Below are 18469 nucleotides of genomic sequence, written 5' to 3'. Positions count from 1 at the left end.
AATTAATGCGAACTCATTTTCAGCACACACGCCAAAATAAAAAACCTCTCAGACCATTGAATTCCCCCCTTACATCTATCGATTCCGAAATTTTTTTCGGTTTCTTTTTTTTTTTTTTACTGTTGTCAAGAAGCAGCTTTGACTTTTAATCAGCAAAGTCCAAATGTTGGCAATGCCGAGGCACAGTTCCAGACACGTATAGTATATACAGACGACTATAAGTGATTATTTCGATTTTATCGATATCACGATTCACTCCACGATATGACATTTGGCCTTGTCTGTGGGATTTCCAGTCTGGACTGCCTTAATGATATCTCGTATGTCATTAGCCAGCCAGTCCGGCAGCCAGGCAGTCAGCCAGTCGTCGGCGCTTTCTCTGATGTAATCGAAACTGTCTGGCCAATGTGCCCCGAAGCCCCCGGGCCCCAGCATCAATCATCATCAATCGAATTTAGCCACGCGCGGCTAAATTTCTTTTTTAAGTCAGCATTGCGAGCCAATGAAATGCGAGCACAACAATAAAAAAACAACAAAAAGAAGCAACAACAACAACAACAAGAACAGAACGTTACGCAATCAAGAAATTCTATTGACCTACATTTCGTTTTTGGCAATCAAGGATGTCTGCGCACACAGACACACACATGCATATCAATATATATATATATATATAAATATATATGTATTTATGTATGGATATGGAGGCAGACAGGCGAGAAGGAAACACAGGCAGGAGCCCAAAAGGCAAAGCCATTAAAGCAGGAAGTTGCGCATTTTGTGTGCCAAGCCTCAGACCCAAGAGCCGTCAGCAAAAGGACGCCGGCGCACACACACACACACAGAGACAGAGGCATATGCTTATGTATATATAATATGTGTGTGTGTGGAGCACGCGAAACGCGAATAAATCATTGATGAGCCCAGCTACGATGCCTGTGCAGCAACGATACGAACCTATATCCATAATAAACGAGCAGCTCCCACTGTGTGTGTGTGTGTGTGTGTGTGTGTGAGTATGTGTGCCAAATGTAGGCCACAGGCGCGTCTCCCTGTTGGTAGCTTAGCTTGTTGCCAATCGGACAAAGTCTGCTGACAGTCGAGACAAATTTCCGAGAAGCAAAGAACGAGCCGAAGCCGAAGTGCACAGGCAAGGAATATGCAAAAGAAAAGGCAAAGAGAAACAACAAAAAACGAAAACAAAAACAAAAAACAAAAAACAAAAAAGAAGCAAAATATGGCATTCTTTATGTCAGTGTACACTGCACGAAATTAAGAGCAGCTAAACAAGTGACAAGGACGAAAACATAAAGCATAAGATAACTCAAAAATATATATATGGAGAGATGTAGTTGCAGCTTGAAGAAGTAGTTCTTATTTACTATATAAATATATAGATGAAACACAACATACATATGTATATTCCCCATCCAAGCACCTAGCCTCGCCTCACAGCAGCTGCATTGTCGCTCCTTGGCCAAAGCTGCCTAGCATTTTCTTCGAGTGTAGCTTTAAGGTCTGTCTGTTTTTGCTGTTTGATTTATTTGCTGCTTTAGTCTGTGGTCTCTGGTCGCTGGTCCATTATCAAGCGATAACTCGTTTCCGTTTGCCAGCGCCCCAGTCTGGCTTATCAGTGAACACCAGCTGCAGCACACTCGACACCACCGCACCACACTTAGCTCCACTGTCTGGCCACACACGATGCTAGTGGCAGCAGATGACGAGCCTAGCTAGTCTGCAGACGTTTGTCTTTTGCCTTCGGGCAACGTCGCTGAGCCTGGCTAATATGTATATAGATATATATATATACATATATATTTATATGTAGGGCTATGCAGAGTGAGGCATAGAGACTAACTAAATATATAATGTATTTGGCAAATCGTAAGTACATAATAAAAGTCTTTATCAGCTTTTGTGTCTGCCGCGGGGTTTCTGTTGCAAAATGTCAAAAAGCATGACAAATAAATAATAATAATAATAATAAAAAAAAAAGCAAGCCATGTCCGTCATCCGTCTCGCCCACACACACGCATACATACATATACACACATATATATAATATATGTATATATCAGGCGATTTTGATTTACATGCGTTGCGGCCTTACTTTTTATTACATAATCAACAACAGCAGCACACTGTATATAGACTTTATATAGTAGTAGTAGTAGTAGTTGTTGTTGTTGTTGTTGTTGTTGTTGTTGTTTTTATTGGCGTCTAGCATTCAGTTTTCTATAATTTTATCAATGAAACATTCACATGCGCCGCTGTCTCTTTCACTCGCTGCGTCTCATCTGTCAACATTTTCGTCTGGCTTTGATGTGTGTGTGTGTGTGTGTGTGTGTGTGCTTTGTATTTCGTATACCCTGAGGCCATTGTGAATGACGAGAAAGAGGTATAATGTATGTGTGCTAATGTATGTAACGGTTTAAACTATTTAAACGGGTGAAGAAAAACACAAATAAAATGTTGTGAAGACTTAAGGTATAAGCTAATAGTTGATTGAACTGGATCTCGAGGCTGTGTGGAGTATATATAGGGCATCATCTAGTGTCACACACTCTCTACATATAATTGCTAGCTTCTGTTTAGTTGAATTTTTTCGGCTACATCACATTTCTCACTCTTGCATTAGAAAAAGCAATCTTAGGTCAGCCGGCTGACTAATGCGACGTCTGGATCGCGCTATAGCTAGAGCATCACAAGACATCGGATCACACAGCGACCGCATGACAGGCAGACGGCATGATTAAATAGTTGCGTGCCCAGTAGACAAAAAAAAAAAACAGGTAGCAAAAGGCGGGCAAGAAGAAAGATAGCTCTAAGAGGTCTCAGATTAAGACTTATTGATTATGTATATATGTATATCTGATATATATTTATATTTTATTTGTTATAGAAAAAGTCACGACATCGTCTGCATGGTTGCTCGTCACTTGTAAAAGATTTTTTGAATTTTGTCTGTGTACTTTCACCCGAAAATGATCCGAAACAAAGTCAGTTAACAATTATAGTGCATGACATGCTAAAAGAACCTGTTCGGCATGCATATTGTCGTGCCTTTTTTTTATGAATTTGCTTGCACAATTCATTTCACAATGATAAAAAAAAACTTCCAGCTTTGGCATTCAATAAATTAGCGACTTTTGCTGTGCGAATGTCGTGTGTGTGTGTGTGTGTGTGTTTGATGTTATGCGTATACGCAATATTCGCAACAGCTGCTCCAACAAACGGGATTATCCAGCGTTCGACTACAATGGCCAATGCCAACAGAAGAAGGAAAATAGCAAACAAAAAGAAACCGCAACAAAACGAAACGGAATCAAACAAATTTTTTAGACTTTGACCCAGACATGAGGCCGAGATTAGCGTGTGAGCGAGAGAGAGAGAGAGAGAGTGTGGGTGTGTGTGTGTGTGTGTGTGTGTGTGAGAGAGAGACTATATACATATACAAATGTGTGCAAGTGTGATATATAGTGCAGCTGTCTAGGGGTTCAAGTTTTTATTGCGTTGCGATTCTGTTCTATTTTATTTAAATTCCAAGTTTCCCCGTTGATAGTCAAGCCTAGCTAAAGATATGGCAAACACACGTATATAGCCATAGCAGATCGGCAATATATATACATATATGGTATGTACGTGCTTATGAGCCGCTGCAGAGATCTAAACAATTTTTCAAGGTTCACTCTAATCGCGCATCTGCTTCTAATCTGGCGGCTGGTCATGTGGGCGTCTGATACAGGTGCCGTTTCGTGATATCTGCTGAATATGTATCTATATATGTATATATGTGTGTACGCTGTATGTACATACATACATACATACATACATATATAAATGAACTCAATTTTATTCCACACCATTGATAAGCCCGGTCAGAAGCAGAAGCCAGACGCTTGATAAGCAAAAACAACAAAAAAGTTTTTTATTAAAGAGAACGAACCATGACAGCAACAATAATAATAGTAATACAATAAGACCTTGCTTATTGTTATTGTTGCTGTTGTCTGCATCAGCTTGGTACCGTCAGCTGTTTAATTAGCTTTCGATTAATTTATTGCTTTAACTGTTGTTAATTATTGCCCTTGCATTTCGTTTTCTCTTCAAAGAGACAGCAAAACTTCCAATCACTCCATAAATTTCTCAGCTCCGTAACATTCTAGGGCTAACACGATTTCAATTGACTCGGTTTTGTTTTTAGAAAAAGTATAAATTAAAAGCTTTGCTGCATATATTATAAAGATTTCAATCACACACTTTGAGACAGCTTTACAATCATGAAGAAACTCTTTTTAATTAATTATGGAATCATTATAAGATTCTATACGTCACACGACAGACTACCCGTTCGATGAGTTTTATTAGGTAGACAAGAAATTTCAGTGAACTGAAAATCCGGGTTCAAAATTCTGAGCGAGATCGACAGACAAAGAAGATATTAAAATAGAAAGAAAAGTATAATAAATTATGATTATAGCAATGACAATGACAATAATCATAATATAGACAATGGTAATGACAATGATAATGAGAATACAAATTATAAATGGTCATGGAAACAATAGCAATGCTAATAATACTAATAATGGCAATGGTAATGCTAGACTAGCAAAGATTCCATAATAAAATTCGTATTATAGTAGTAGCAATGATAATGCTAATAATAATATGCAATATAAAATGAATTTCCTAATTGTTATCTTAACAATATGAAGCGATTATTAAATTGACTAAATGGCATTGAAATAATAATACAAAAAAATACTGATAATTTTTAATAGTTCTAGCATATAGATTTCCTAGTCTATAAAATACTTTGAACTAGTTGCTCGTCGTTTAGCTGGAGCCAAAAGTGCTGGCTAGACTCGAGAGCAGCGAATGTGTCTGGCAGTCGAGAGTTCACCGTAGCTGATTGCGCGACCCTACGCACACAAGGCTGACGACACCTACAGCCTAGCTGAATAGGTTCCCTCGCCTGCTTCCACTCTCCCACTCACTCTCTCTCTCTCTTTCTCTTGCTCCATCTGTGTGCGAGCACGTGTGTAGCTATGTAAGCAGAGCCACAGTCAAGACGTAGGAGCATATATAACATAGGCAGAGACAGAACCAGAAGCAAAAAAAAAAAAAAAAAAATAGAAGAAGAAAAAATAACAGAAAGCGAGCCACTTCCTTAGCTCTAGCTTACGCATGGGTTCATTGAACGGAAGTGATTTGCCTACCAAGAGAGCGAGAGGTGGAGCAAAACGAGAGAGGACAGAGACAGAGAGGAGAGAGAGAGAGAGAGAGAGAGAGAGTGAGTGAGTAGAGCTGTGTGGAGCAAGTGTGTGAGCTGCGACTTGGACTTTTGTTTAGTTCACGCTCTCGCTACGGCTGCCCATGCTATCTATGATTTGCGCTAGATCGAAAAAAAAAACTAGCACATGGAAAACCACTGGGAACTAGCTCAAAGCAAGCAGCTGACATTTTCTTTGAGTTTAAACTAAGAGTTATTCCTGAATAATATCTAAATATCTGGCAAACAACAAGTGGCTGACATACATAATACAGATAAAGCTCTTACTATATACATACATACATATAAATATATTTGCATATACATATATGCTTACATATTTATGCTCTATATTTCATTGTTGTCATATTTTCTGAGCACACGCCCCCACAAGCAATACACGCCCAAATTAGCAAAAAAAAAAATTCTATGGAAAATAAACTAAAAATTTCGAAAAAAAAAATCAACAATTTTTTTAGATTCCAAATATTTGTGCTTTTTGTTATTTATTGCTACATTTTTTATGACAGCCACAAAAAATAGCTGAAGGGTTTTTAAAGAGCATTCAAAAATTGCTTTCTATATATGAATGCTAGCTACAGTAAATGCACGCTAAATGGTATTGGGAAATACAAGAAATGGAAATGTAGTTGAGGCAATGAAAACATTATTAAAAAGTTGTCAGGATTTATTCCATTTTATTTTATATTATTAAAAAGTTTGTACTGTGATTTTCAGCTGCTTATATTTTAATTTCATTTAGGAATTATCTATTTTATTTTTGTTGAATATTTATTGTTCAGTTTTATTTAGAGAGCTTTCACTGTATTTAAATATTTATATATGACTTTTTGTCGAAAATGCGGCGTTGATTTCAAAATTTATTGCATTTATGTGAACAGTGGACATTTTCTATAATTTTTGTCTTTTTCTGTGACTGGATGTCGTCGCTGTATGTGTGTGTGTGTGTGAGTGTGTGTGTGTGTTTTGACAGGAAGTCGCCGGTATGCGTTTCGCCAAGAGAATGCGAATAGTCGACTCATATCATAAGTATAATTAGGTAGTTGCCTTCTAGTTTGTTGTTGTTGCTGCCCATTAAAAACGCCAAATTTTTTGTTTGTATTTTTGTTTTTCCGCCCGCTGCTACACTGACGTCGAAAATAATGCGCACACACACAAACAGTGTGTAATAGCAAGATAGACCAAAAAAAAAAAAAAACAGAAATGAATTTACGTTGCTCACCTTTATGATTAATTGTTGTCGTTGTTATTGTTGCTGTTGTTGTTGTTGCTGCTCTGTTTGCGATTTTGTTTTTGTATATATGTATATAGATGATTTGTTATAATTTGTTTAGGAATTTTGTTAGTTATTTATTTATTACAAATTATGCTTATATTGACTTTTTGCTACACACATTTACACACATACACGCACACACAGAATTTGATTAAAATTATTATTTAATTTGTATGATTTTAACGCTTATTTCTTTTTGATTTTATGTGAATTTAACTAAGCACACTTTACATGCTATGTTATGTATATGTACATTAACAGGGCTGTTATTGTTGTTGTTAGTGCTGCGACTGCTGCTGCTGTTGTTGTTGTTGTTGTTGCTGTTGGTTTTGTTGAGGTTTCGCTTGTAATTTGCAATGCTGCTGCTGCTGCTGCTGCTGTTTGTTGTTATTGAAATTATTTTGTTTTTATATTGTAGGAATGATTTGAGTAGAGGAACGCTAGCTACATACGTATATCTCTATATGTATGTATTGTATTTATATATATTTGTATAACTGTTTATATATATATATTGTAGATGTGTTTAGTTATTTATTCTCTTCAGGCTGCTGCTGCTGTTGCTGTTTCTATTGTTGCTTGGTCGGACTGCTTAATATGTGAATAATCTATATAATATACATGTATTATTTCGTACTACATGTGTAAAAGATTGTGCATTTCTTGTGTTGTATATTATTGTAATGCGACGATTTTTTGGGTTTTTCTGTTTTGCGCGCGGACAACGACGGCGACAACGAAACGAACTGAGACGCACGCAAAGTTACACTGCGGCCAACTTGAATGTTCCATATGAAAGGTATATGGCAATGCTTGAACATTCGACGCCGCGTCATCTATGTGTGCGCCTCTGTGTGCGTGTGTTGTATCTGTGTGCCGCTCGCTCTCTCGCTCGTGCTCTCTGGCAGGCTGTCTCGCTCTCTGTCTGGCCGACTGGCTGGCTGTGTGCGCGCGCTGTAAATCAGACAACAATTGTTTTGCGCTTTTCGCCACAGCTACAGCAACAGCAACAACAGCTACAGCAACAACAACAGCAGCAGCGGCAGCAGTGATGGCGACAGCAACAGCAACAACAATAATTATTAAAATAAAGCGCAGACGAGAGACAGACAGACAAAAAAACAACAGCGCAGCCGCCGTCGCTAACTGAAAGCTTTATCTTACACTCGTTCCATTATCAAAACGTTTCAAAACGCGCGCGCGCTCTCACTCGCGCTCTCGCTCTCTGGCGCTCTCTCACATTTACTTACGCACGCACACCATCAACCCGCTCACAATAAAAACAACGTTCAGCCGGTTTTCGACTGTAGTTGAGAAAACAAATTGATAAATTGCACAGAGGTTTTGCTTGAGCTTACATTTAAATTATATTCAATGTGTTTAGTGTAATGCTTCACTGTAGTCTTACAGCATTTACAACATTTATTTGCTCTCATTGCTGACAAGCACGAACTCGGCCCAGCCTGGCTGAAACCCGCTCACGTCTAGGTTTAGGCATTAACTAAATCCACTTGCGAATGTCTCTCAGAATTGTTTTTTTTTTTTTTTTACTTACTCGGATCTCTCTTCATGTGTGTGTGAGCAAACGTTTGCCTGAAACGAAACGAATCGACTACATGCTCTCTCTCTCTCTCTCTTGGCGCTCTCGCGCTCAAACGCTTACGTATTTTAACAGCGTAGCTAACATTAATTGAGGAATAAGGAGCCTTTTAACAGTGCGCTGTGAGCACTTAACAGCAGCAAGTGGCTATGAATTTATCAGTTGCTGTTGCCGTTCCATTCCGATTCCGATTGCTGTGACATTGTTCTAGCAAACATATTTACTTATTACTGCTGCTAACTGTTGTTGTCTTAATGTTTGATTGTATGTGAGCATGATTATTTGTTTCGCCCAGACGCTTGTCTAAATACAATTAATACGTGCAGGTGTCGCTGTTGTTGTTGCTGCTGCTCAGTTTCACTGTTTCACTGTCACTGGTTGCTGTTGCCATCGCCTCGCTGCTGCTGCTGCTGCTGCTGCTGCTGTCTTGAGCCGCCGTGCAAAGTCCAAGAAATTAAAGTGTCAGACAGCCGCAGTCGCTGTTGAAGGGCTGTGCGGGGGCGACGATGGCAGCGGCGGCGCGGGGCAAAACCGCACGTTAATTAAGTTTATTTATGCAGCAATTTTTTTTTGTTCATTGTTGCCGCTGGTTTTAGTATGGTTTATTTATATTTTTTTTAATGATATGAATCACATGCGACATTCTCGTTTGATTATTGCCCCAATGCAAAATGTAAACCCTCCCCGTCGCCCAGATCAGTGGGTCGAAGTGTCTGGCCGATCGGTTACCCAGTCTGCCTTTTGTTTTTTTTTCTGTTCGTTTTTTTTCCTGTCTGCGGTTTTGTTGTTTGCTGGCTTTTTAAAAATAGCCGCAAGCAAGCTACTAAAATTGTATTAACGCGTCTATAAATTGTTTTTAACGTTTGGCCTTAATACCCAGAGCCAAGAAGTGGGCGTGTATATGACTTTAAGTAGGCAAGTAGGCAAAGGATATGCCTACAGGCTGACAGAGGCAAAAGCGTAAAGTAGGGTATACTTTTGCTTTGCTGAAGTAATTGGGATATTGATGTATATGGTAGCTAGGTAAATCTTTATGTACCTAGGGGCTACAATTCAATTTAAATAATATCGTCTAGTTAAGTAACAGAATAAATAAAAGTATGCATTAGATACATTCGATCTAAATAACAGCTATCATATTTAGACAGAGAGAGCATGATGTTGCTTAAATTATAGTAAAATCTCCTTAATAAAATAGAAAAAAACTTTTTTGTTATATTAAAGCTTAAGTATTTAGAAACATTTTAATGTGGTATCTGCAGGTCGTGCACACTTAGTCCAAGCCTTTCAGCTATATCTCTTGTATAATATTAATTTTGTTTATATTTTCTTTTGTTTGCGATGCTTCGATTTCTAAGAAATGCGCCGCGCAAGCCCCTCGGCCCGTCCCTAACCACAAAATTATCACAGTTTCAGCTTAATTTGTGTACAATTTTTTCTTATTTTTATTTCTTATTTATTTTTATTTCATTTTTTTTTTTTTTGGTTTGGTTTTGTCTCTCTATTGCTCTGTGACGACAACAACAATTGAGACAACTTATCATGAAGTGCTAATTAACATTGTCTCGTCTGGTTTCTCGCCATATGCAGTACGCTGGCTGTTTGTCTGTCTGGCGACCTACCTGTGTGGTTACTAAGCTCAACTTGCCTGCTTCTTGCCGTTCACCACCCCCAACAGCAGCCACCATCCGCCGAACCACAGACGAGAAAAAAAAAAACAGCCGTAACTCAGCCAAAAAAAGAAAAAGCAAAAAAAAAAAAACTGGCACTTGGTAGCGACGACGTCTGTGTTTGCTTTTGCTTTGGCGCACAATGCGAATGAGCCAAAAAAAAAAGTACAAAATAAAAAAAAAACAAATAAGAAACATTGTACATGCCAAAAAATACTCGACAAGTACATGCACTGAGAGAAATTGGCCAACCAACTGAATAAATATGGAAAAATATATATGAAAATATATAAAAAATATATAATAATAATATATAATAAATAAAAATAAATATAGAAAAATAATTATGAAAATATATAGAAATCCTCATAATTTGAAATTTAGATTCAACCCAATAGTCTATTTTCTAACTTCTAAAGAGCTTTCGATTATCATCTATATTATCTCTTAATGCATAAATTTGTCCCCACTTTAGTAGCTTAGCAATTGACTTTAAGCTTGAAGCTTGATGATTACGTCTTGTATCTGAATTTAGGATTAATTCTGAGTACATAAGCTCTGCAGCTGAATCATTAGTGAGTTCATTGCGGAGCTCTCAGCTTAGGCTTAGAATAGTTTCATTTTATTTTAGTCTAAAGCTCTACCAAAACTCTCACATATTCAACTTGAGAAATTAACGCTTCTTTTTTCGCCCAGTGTATGCATACATGTATGTATTTATTTTGAAACGCGGCCACAAACGGCGAGACATTTGTTTATGTTGATAATTTAATAAGAGCGCCGCTGGAGGCAAACGTGCGGGCGGTTGGAGGGGAAGGGGCGGAGGGGCGAAGAGGTGTGCAAGTGGCTGAGGAAGTGAGGAAAAGGGCGGGTAAGGCAAATTGGGAATGAGACAGTTGTTGCGGGCGTCACACGTGACGTATGCGCAATGCCCGACGCATGCAACTTGCCAAATGAGCGATTCGTTGCGATGCGATGCCATGCAATGCAATGCGATGCGATGCGATGGTTGCTGCACGTTAATTTGTGAGCATGCCAAGGTCGGGCTGTAGCTGTAGCTGTTTCAGTTGTTGTTGTTGCTGTTGTCGTTGTCTGCATTTATAAATAAATTCGCTGTGGCAAATAAATAATTAAATAGATATGCATACATTGTGTGAGTGTGTGTACGTGTGTGTGCGTGTGTGTGTGCCGATCGTTGTAATTAAAGGCGTACATGTCGTATACGTAATTTGGTGTGTGTTAAACCTCAGAAACGATCCTCGGCAGCACAGTCAGAAGAAAACAAGTATCATGCGCAGTCAACGTTGTTGTTGACACTTTTTGCTGTTAGTCATTATTTGGTTGCTGTTGTTGTTGTTGTTGTTGTACTCGATTTGTTGTTGTCGCTGTGTGATAAGCAGACTGTGTCGAGACAACAAAAGACGCAGACGATTGCCACTTGCGCACAAATATACAAAGTATGTCCACACACACACACTCACACACACACACATACATACATACAGTCATATAGAGACACCTCGGTGTGTGCCCCATTGTTGTTGCTCTAATATATTTTTAGCTCAGCTACTTTTGAGGCAGCTGCAACTGCTCCGAAAAAGAAAGGCAAATGCCACAATTGCAGTTCGCCGCTCTCAGCTCGCAATTGCATGCTGTCCCAGACAATGCGTCTAGTCATTTCGTCAGTCAGTCAGTCAGTCAGCCAATCAGTTATTGCACTCGATAAGGCTGACGCAAGCTCATTCTCTCCTTCTCTCATGAATCACATGATGAATGATTTTTAATGTGGCACTCTCGTTGAATGCATTGATTAGTTCTTCATATCAGTCGAAAAAGAGAAGAAGCAGAAGAAGCAAAATTTACACACTACACGCAAATGAGCTAACAATGGACAAACCAAGCAAGAGACAGAGAGAAAGAGCGAGATAGAAAGAGAGAGAGAGGGCGAGTGAGAGAGGAAACGTGTGGGTTACAGTCTGGCAAATGGAATGACTTTAGCTATCAATCATAAAAGTTAAGACAGACCCATTGTGTGCCTGGCAACAGCTGCAACAGGTTTATGCTTTTCAGTACTATGGAAGAATTTCATATTCCTTGTACATAAATTTAGTCCTAAGTACATTTATTAAAATACAAATTATAAAAAGTGTAGTTAAGCCCTCAATACAATATAACTATTTATTTATTGATATATGTTTAAAAAAACCTTTTTTTTCTTATATTTCAAGTGTGTTTTGGAATACTTCATAATGGAATTTTATAAAATCAGGTGAGTCATTAGTATTATTATACATTATTGATATTATATTATTTTATTTGGGATTTTTGTCAACGATGTTTATCATGTTCACACCTTACTTGGAATTTTAAATGTTTACCCTATGCTTTTTATGTCTCTGCACTTTATTATTATCCACTTTCATTGCTCATTTACCAACACCAACATAGGAATATTTAATTTTCCCCCATAAATATAAGCCTACAACGTTGTTATACTAAAAATATCCTCTATACTGCCCATTTAAGATTGTTGCTTCGTCACAGACTTGCACTCCATTTGCAACACTGAGCAACATTGTAGTGCTGTTTATCAACATTCAATTGTATCTTTAGTGCTCTTATCTATGCAATTGCCTGACACATTGTCTCTTTTATGTGAACTCCTTGTCCATTTGGAATCAGGACTCATTCGTTTAACTTTCTGAAATCATTTAACAACACTAAACAACATTGTATTTTATCTACCAGCATTCGAAGGCACTGTCAACGTTGTTATCGTGGCAGAAACTCACATTTATGAACTTTCACATTTTATTGCACATCATTAAGGTTTTTGTTGCGTATTTACCAGCACTGACACGCGATACATAGATTGACATCTGGTAGTATATCGATATATGTTTGACATTTTCTATATGTATATATAATATAGCATTAATTATTGGGCATATTAATAATTAATTTACCAACACTTACAGATTTAGAGTTTGCTTACCAACACTCAAACTTTACTTCAGCAATAATTCATGGGTGTTTTTTCCTTATTATTTAACTAGCTGTAAATTCTGTTTAACAACACTAAATAGTTTTTCTGTGCCATTTCCCAACACTAGCTTTAAGTGAAAATAGAAAATTGAATGTAAATACCTTTAGAAAAGCATAAATGTTTGTATATTTCTATATATATGCACATACATATATTGTATTTGAGATCCACAGTACATTTTACACAATGGGCAACCTTTGCTAATGAATTTTCAATGCGTTTTTCAATGGAGCTCATTAAACGGCGATGAAGGCACGTTGCCAGCTCAACAATAGCCAGTCCATTGGCATCCATTGATTGCACTCTGAGTCATAACTCATTGAACTTTTGCCGGCAGCAACAATTGCAGCTAACAGCACCAGCACCAGCAGCGGCAGCGGCAGCAGCAGCGGCAGCAGCAGCAGCAACAGTAAAAAGTGTCAATCAGCGCCTGGTAACTGATTCGAACCGAGCTGTGCGCACAGATGGGGCACATGGTGTTGGTCTAAGTGCGATGACGCCTTAAGCACATTAGAAGCGACGACGCCAAGTGCTGTCAGCAGCCGGGCAACAGAGTCGTAAATGTGGTAATAATAGTCGCCGATGGGGCTACAACGTTGTGGGTGTTGAAAGCCAAGACATAAATGTCGAAGCATATGTTTAGACGCTCTGTAGCTCCTCTGTTGTCCAGCGGACAGGTCTATTACCAGAGCCCTGGCTCATATGGCGGCAATATTAGACAGCCAATGGCTCTGTCTCCCCCCGTTTTACTCTTTCTGCCTCTCTCTCTCTCTCTCTCTCTGCCCTATTCTCGTCCAGCCATCAATGTGTCTCTGTGCGCGTGTGTGGTCCATGTGGTTGGAGGTGGAGGATCGTAAATGGAGAAAGATGAAATTCTCAAATGGCTGCATTTTATAGTTTTCACTTTTAGTATGCAGTGCTGTAAAATGCAAATAGCTATTTAAATTGTTGAGCTTTCAGATATTTCAATTGGCTTCATTGTGACTAGTTAAAGCCAATGCTAGCCAAGTACTAGGATAATCAAAAATTCAGTCATTCACCAAGGACCATTATAATACATTAAAAAACAGAGATTTAGTTTCTTTAAAAATGTGCTCTTCTCAAGCTATGATTAATCAAAATCCTGTTTCCCATCTAAAGCGAATGTCATTGCACAGGAGCAGACGGTGCAAAGTGAGGAACAAGCAATATACAGTTGATTACATTTAATGTTATGACAAATGAATAAGGAACGAAAGGCAGAGGCCAACAAGGTAAAGGATAACCAGGACGAGTCAGACAGAAGGACAGCGGCAGGAAGGGCTGAGGCGTACAAATAAGGTGCTGAAAGTCAAAGACTTGTGCTAACCATAATAGACAACGTGCTCATTATACAAATTGCACTGAGCGAGGAGCAAACGCAAGGGCAGATGACGTAGAAGACGAACTATAGGACCTTAAAATCCTTTTGGAAAAGGTAAAAGGTCTGGGCCTCAGATGACGGAATGGCAGAGAATTCTTAAGAGAAAACGCTGACACAATTGGACAACGGGCCAAACAACCTGAATTCAGATTCAAATGAAGCTGAAAGCAGAAAAGAATCTATTAAGATATTATCAGACGGCAAGCAGAAGAAAAGTAAGCATAGGGGAGGGAGGTAGGTGGGCAGGTAGGGGTTAGGGGTTAGAAGTGTAATCAGTGCACACGACGAAATGCCTTGCAATTGTTGCAGACGTCAATTTGGGTCGGGGCAACAGACGGGCACAGCCAAAGAAGCTGGCAGAGAGGGAGAGAGAGAGAGAGAGAGAGAGTGAGAGACTACACAGCCACAATTGCGGCCATTAGTGCAGTGAGTACAGAGAGAGGAAGGGAGAGAAGGAGCTGCATCAACCCTTTTCGTCGACATTTTTCGTATGACAACGGCAAATATTTGCCGGATAATATGAATAACAAAGCAGGCGTAGACATAGACGCGAAAACCAAAAGGGCGACGAGAGCGAAGGAGAGGGTGTCAGAGAGAGAGAGAGAGAGAGAGAGAAAGAGGGGAGGCTAGACGGTAGAGGGTAGCCGGGCAAAGGGTGGCGACAGAGGCAGTCAGTCAGCCAACCTACTTAAGCCAAGACCAGGGCGCTGAGCAGACCTGACGCAGACGTTGACTACAACTTAAACTAAAAGGCCGACTGGGCAACGTCGTTGTTGTTGGCTGTTGTCGCCGCTGTCTGAGACGCAGACAACTTCAAAATGGAGCTGGAAACTGTTTTTGTTGGGGTCGCACTGTGAAGCAGGAGTGGAGGAGTCGAGGAGGCGGGCGCAGTCGAAGTAGGAGAGAGCCAGACGTAGACGAATTGCTGACTGACACAAAAGTGCTTTTGTTGCACGGTTTAATGAAGAAGCCAGAGGACAGAGAACTACAAAGAGGGAGAGAGAGAGAGAGAGCGGGAGTGACTACTAGAAAGAGATGGGCAAAGAGAGCGCTAGCAAGCCAACTCATCGAATTATCCATCATTCAATGTCCTGTTGAAATTGCACTTCAGAGCAGGATATGCCTTTCGGCCAGACGCACTCACTGACACAAAGCTGATTGCTACGACAGCGCTCAATGCTGAACGAATCAAAAGCTCGGGTGCCATAGCGCGTCGGCTATCCAATAAGCTCGACTCCTGGTAGGGCATGTCAAAGTCTGTGTCCAAAAAAAAAAGGAAGGAAAAAATAAATAAGAGACACAAAAAAACACACACACAAAATAAATGCCCAGGCGTAAGCGAGTGCAGCGTTTGTAGAAACAGAGAGACTAAAAGGCGACTTAGCGTCGAGTGCACGATTGCTAGATACTCATTAATTATTGAGAACCTGTCTGAACATTCATTTGCACTTACTTTGTTAATATATTCTTTTTTTTTTTTTTTGGGTTGAGTGTTGTTAATCTCTAAGAGCTCTTTATATAGAACATTTATATATATTGATAAAGTGCGGGTAGAGCCAAGATATTATGGCTTTAAATATCGATATTTATCGATATCGTAGTGTAATAGGTTGACTTTCAATAATTTTACTGACCGGAATCGAACAGTAGTTATCTTAGAGCAATTTACAGGGTATATATGAAAAGAAAACGAAATAAATGTGAAGCCCAAGTGAATGCAGGGCTCACTCACACACACACACACACACACACGCACGCACGCAGACACAAAAGTGCATGCTGCGCTCGTTTAGTCCGCCCCTAGCCCGTGACCCCCTACCACCTTGTTAGCCTCTACCCTCTGCCCGTATACCAGCGATGTTTTTCCAGTTTTTGCCCTGATGCGGCGGCTGCTGCACTTCAGACGCTGCTTTGTTGCAGCCAAGAGCGCCGTCAACGGCGTCCAACAATCGACACACGCAGACAGACAGAGAGAGACAGAGAGAGAGAGAGAGTGATGCAGAGGGAGTGATAGAGAGGGGGAGGCTAGGCAGGCGGGCTGGATGCAGGCCAGACTGTGGCAGACAAAACAATATGTTTGTTTGGATTATATCGAAACGGAGCTGCGCTGCGCTCTGCGACACGAACGCGACGCTTCTTTGTATGCGCAAACAATTGGAGCAGGCGGAAGTTGGCTGAAGGCGAGGCGGACGGGCCGGGACAGCGCCGAGGTAAGGGCAGACAGTTGTCCCGGGCAACTGCCGACAGAGCGACAGAGAAGGCAGGAGACAGGCAGAGAGAGATAGAGAGAGAGAGATGGGGCATGCATGCAGCTTGCATTCGTTCCATCGCCCATTCCCCATTCGCCGTTGCCCGGTCACGATTGCGCACCTTGAAAATGCTCGCGTTGCGCCTTGATTAACTGTCAGTGGCTGAAAAGTGATTTAATCAAGGAATTGCAACACAGCTCCAGCCAGGCAACACACAGAGATCTCTGGCAACAACATGTGCACCATATGGCGGCTGGCTAACTGACTAACTGACTGACTAAGGCAGAGACTCACTGTGGACCCATCCAGCCAGCGACCAACGACGACCACATCAATCAACTCGAGACTCAAGTGCGCTGCGCTGCATCCTTGAAAGACGCCCCGTCCAGCAATCTACTTGCATCTGGATTGAAGTGCCGGGTAGCTGGAGCTGTTGCCAGCTGCCGCTTGCTGGGGATCTTGCATCTTACCTTGAACATGTTGCGCGCGTTTTTTGGGCGTCTGTCCCACTGCCCCAGCCCCTTCCGCAGCCAGTTCGCTCCTTTTGGCTGCCTATGTGGAGCTTGACTTGGCAATCGCAGCTTTCAGTGGGGCCTTAACAAGGGAACCGCAGGAAAAATAACTATGGGCTTTACTAAGGGACATTTATAGAGAGAGAAAGGGAGATTCACAGAGAAAGAAAGTAAGAAAAGTAGAAGCAGGAAAGGAGACTGAGAAAAAGAAAGACAGAGACAGCAAGAGGGGGGCAGGTTGAGAGTGCTATGCAGAGGGAAAGAGAGAGAAAAAGACGGATGTGAAACATAAAGAAAGAAGGAAGGAGGGAAAGATGGAGAGACAGAGAAATGAGTCAGAGAAAGAAACTCAGATAAAGTGAGCGGAGAGATGGAGGTACAAAAAGAAATGAGCTGAGAAAGATAGAAGCCAGTAGAAAAATGCAGTTGTTGCAGAGTAAGAGAGAGAGAAAGAGAGAGAGAGAGAGAGAGAGATAGAGACAGAGACAGAGACAGAGACAGAGACAGAGACAGAGATCGAGTGATGAAATACTTGAATGCTATACGATTTGATTCTTAACTTATTCTCAATTATGCATATCTCAGACAGATCTCGTAACAAAATATTTAGCAATTGTCTCAATCATAGAAGAAGATTTGTGAAGGCAAGGTAAGTCATTGTAATTGTCAATTGGGCTCTACTATGCACTCTAAGCCTATTTACTTATTATCCCATTAAATAAGGTGGCCAACAGAAAAAAAAGACAATGAAAGAAAGAAAATAATAATAAAGTGCGAACGGGCAACAAGGAGAAAAGGAGACGACCGAAAAGCTTAAGGACGCGCACACACTTATACCTGGGCCAAAGGATACACAAGTGTCTCATTAAAAGAAATAAAGACAAGTCCTTAAAGTCAGTCGAGCCCAAGAAACAAGAGGTGCACCAGCAGAGAGACAAAAGGCATCAGAGAGAGAGGGAGGGGGAGGGTGGGCCGAAACATGAGCGAATTCAAGGACAACTACGAGCGAAGAAAAGGGCAACAACAACTGCAAAGAGTGCCAAAAAATCAACAAAAGTGCGCTATTAAGGCAATTTGATGTGGCGGCTCCCACCCCTACAGCAATCGGTTTTGCTCCTCTTTCAGACGACCGCCTCCTCCCTCTCTCTCTCTCTCTCTCTTTGGCAAACACGCGACTGTCGAATGTCCCCACAGTGCGGCATATCGCCCATCATTAGAGCGTCGCCGGCTCAGACAGCAACCGAGAAGCAAAGTGGCTCAATGTCAGACACAGACACAGACGAACACACACACACACACACAAACTGATTGAAATGCTCACACACATTTGTATTCCCTCGCTCTCTGGCTGTCTGCCGTTCTCTCTTTCCGCTGCAGCTTAAGTGCATGGGCATAAAAAGCTCTCTGCCTAAGCGCGC

General features: G+C 40.5%; 2 protein-coding genes across 2 annotated transcripts in view; one reads left to right on the top strand and one right to left on the bottom strand.

Moving 5' to 3' along the window:
- LOC115562318 (uncharacterized) overlaps positions 1–18469 on the bottom strand; it is a 67721-nt gene that overhangs the window by 18201 nt on the left and 31051 nt on the right. The gene's annotated exons all lie outside the window — the stretch shown is intronic.
- The window catches only part of LOC108652498 (uncharacterized), a 128211-nt gene continuing 127553 nt past the window's right edge, over positions 17812–18469 (top strand). The window contains exon 1 of the mRNA XM_089258822.1: positions 17812–17822. The gene's annotated coding sequence lies outside the window, so the exon portion shown is untranslated. The remainder of the gene's footprint in view (positions 17823–18469) is intronic.

The sequence above is a fragment of the Drosophila navojoa genome, chromosome 4 (assembly GCF_054131105.1).
Source record: "Drosophila navojoa isolate 15081-1374.11 chromosome 4, UAZ_NAV_1.0, whole genome shotgun sequence".
Lineage (NCBI taxonomy): Eukaryota > Metazoa > Arthropoda > Insecta > Diptera > Drosophilidae > Drosophila > Drosophila navojoa.
Note: the sequence above shows the minus strand (reverse complement) of the source record. Positions and strands in the feature narration are given on the sequence as shown.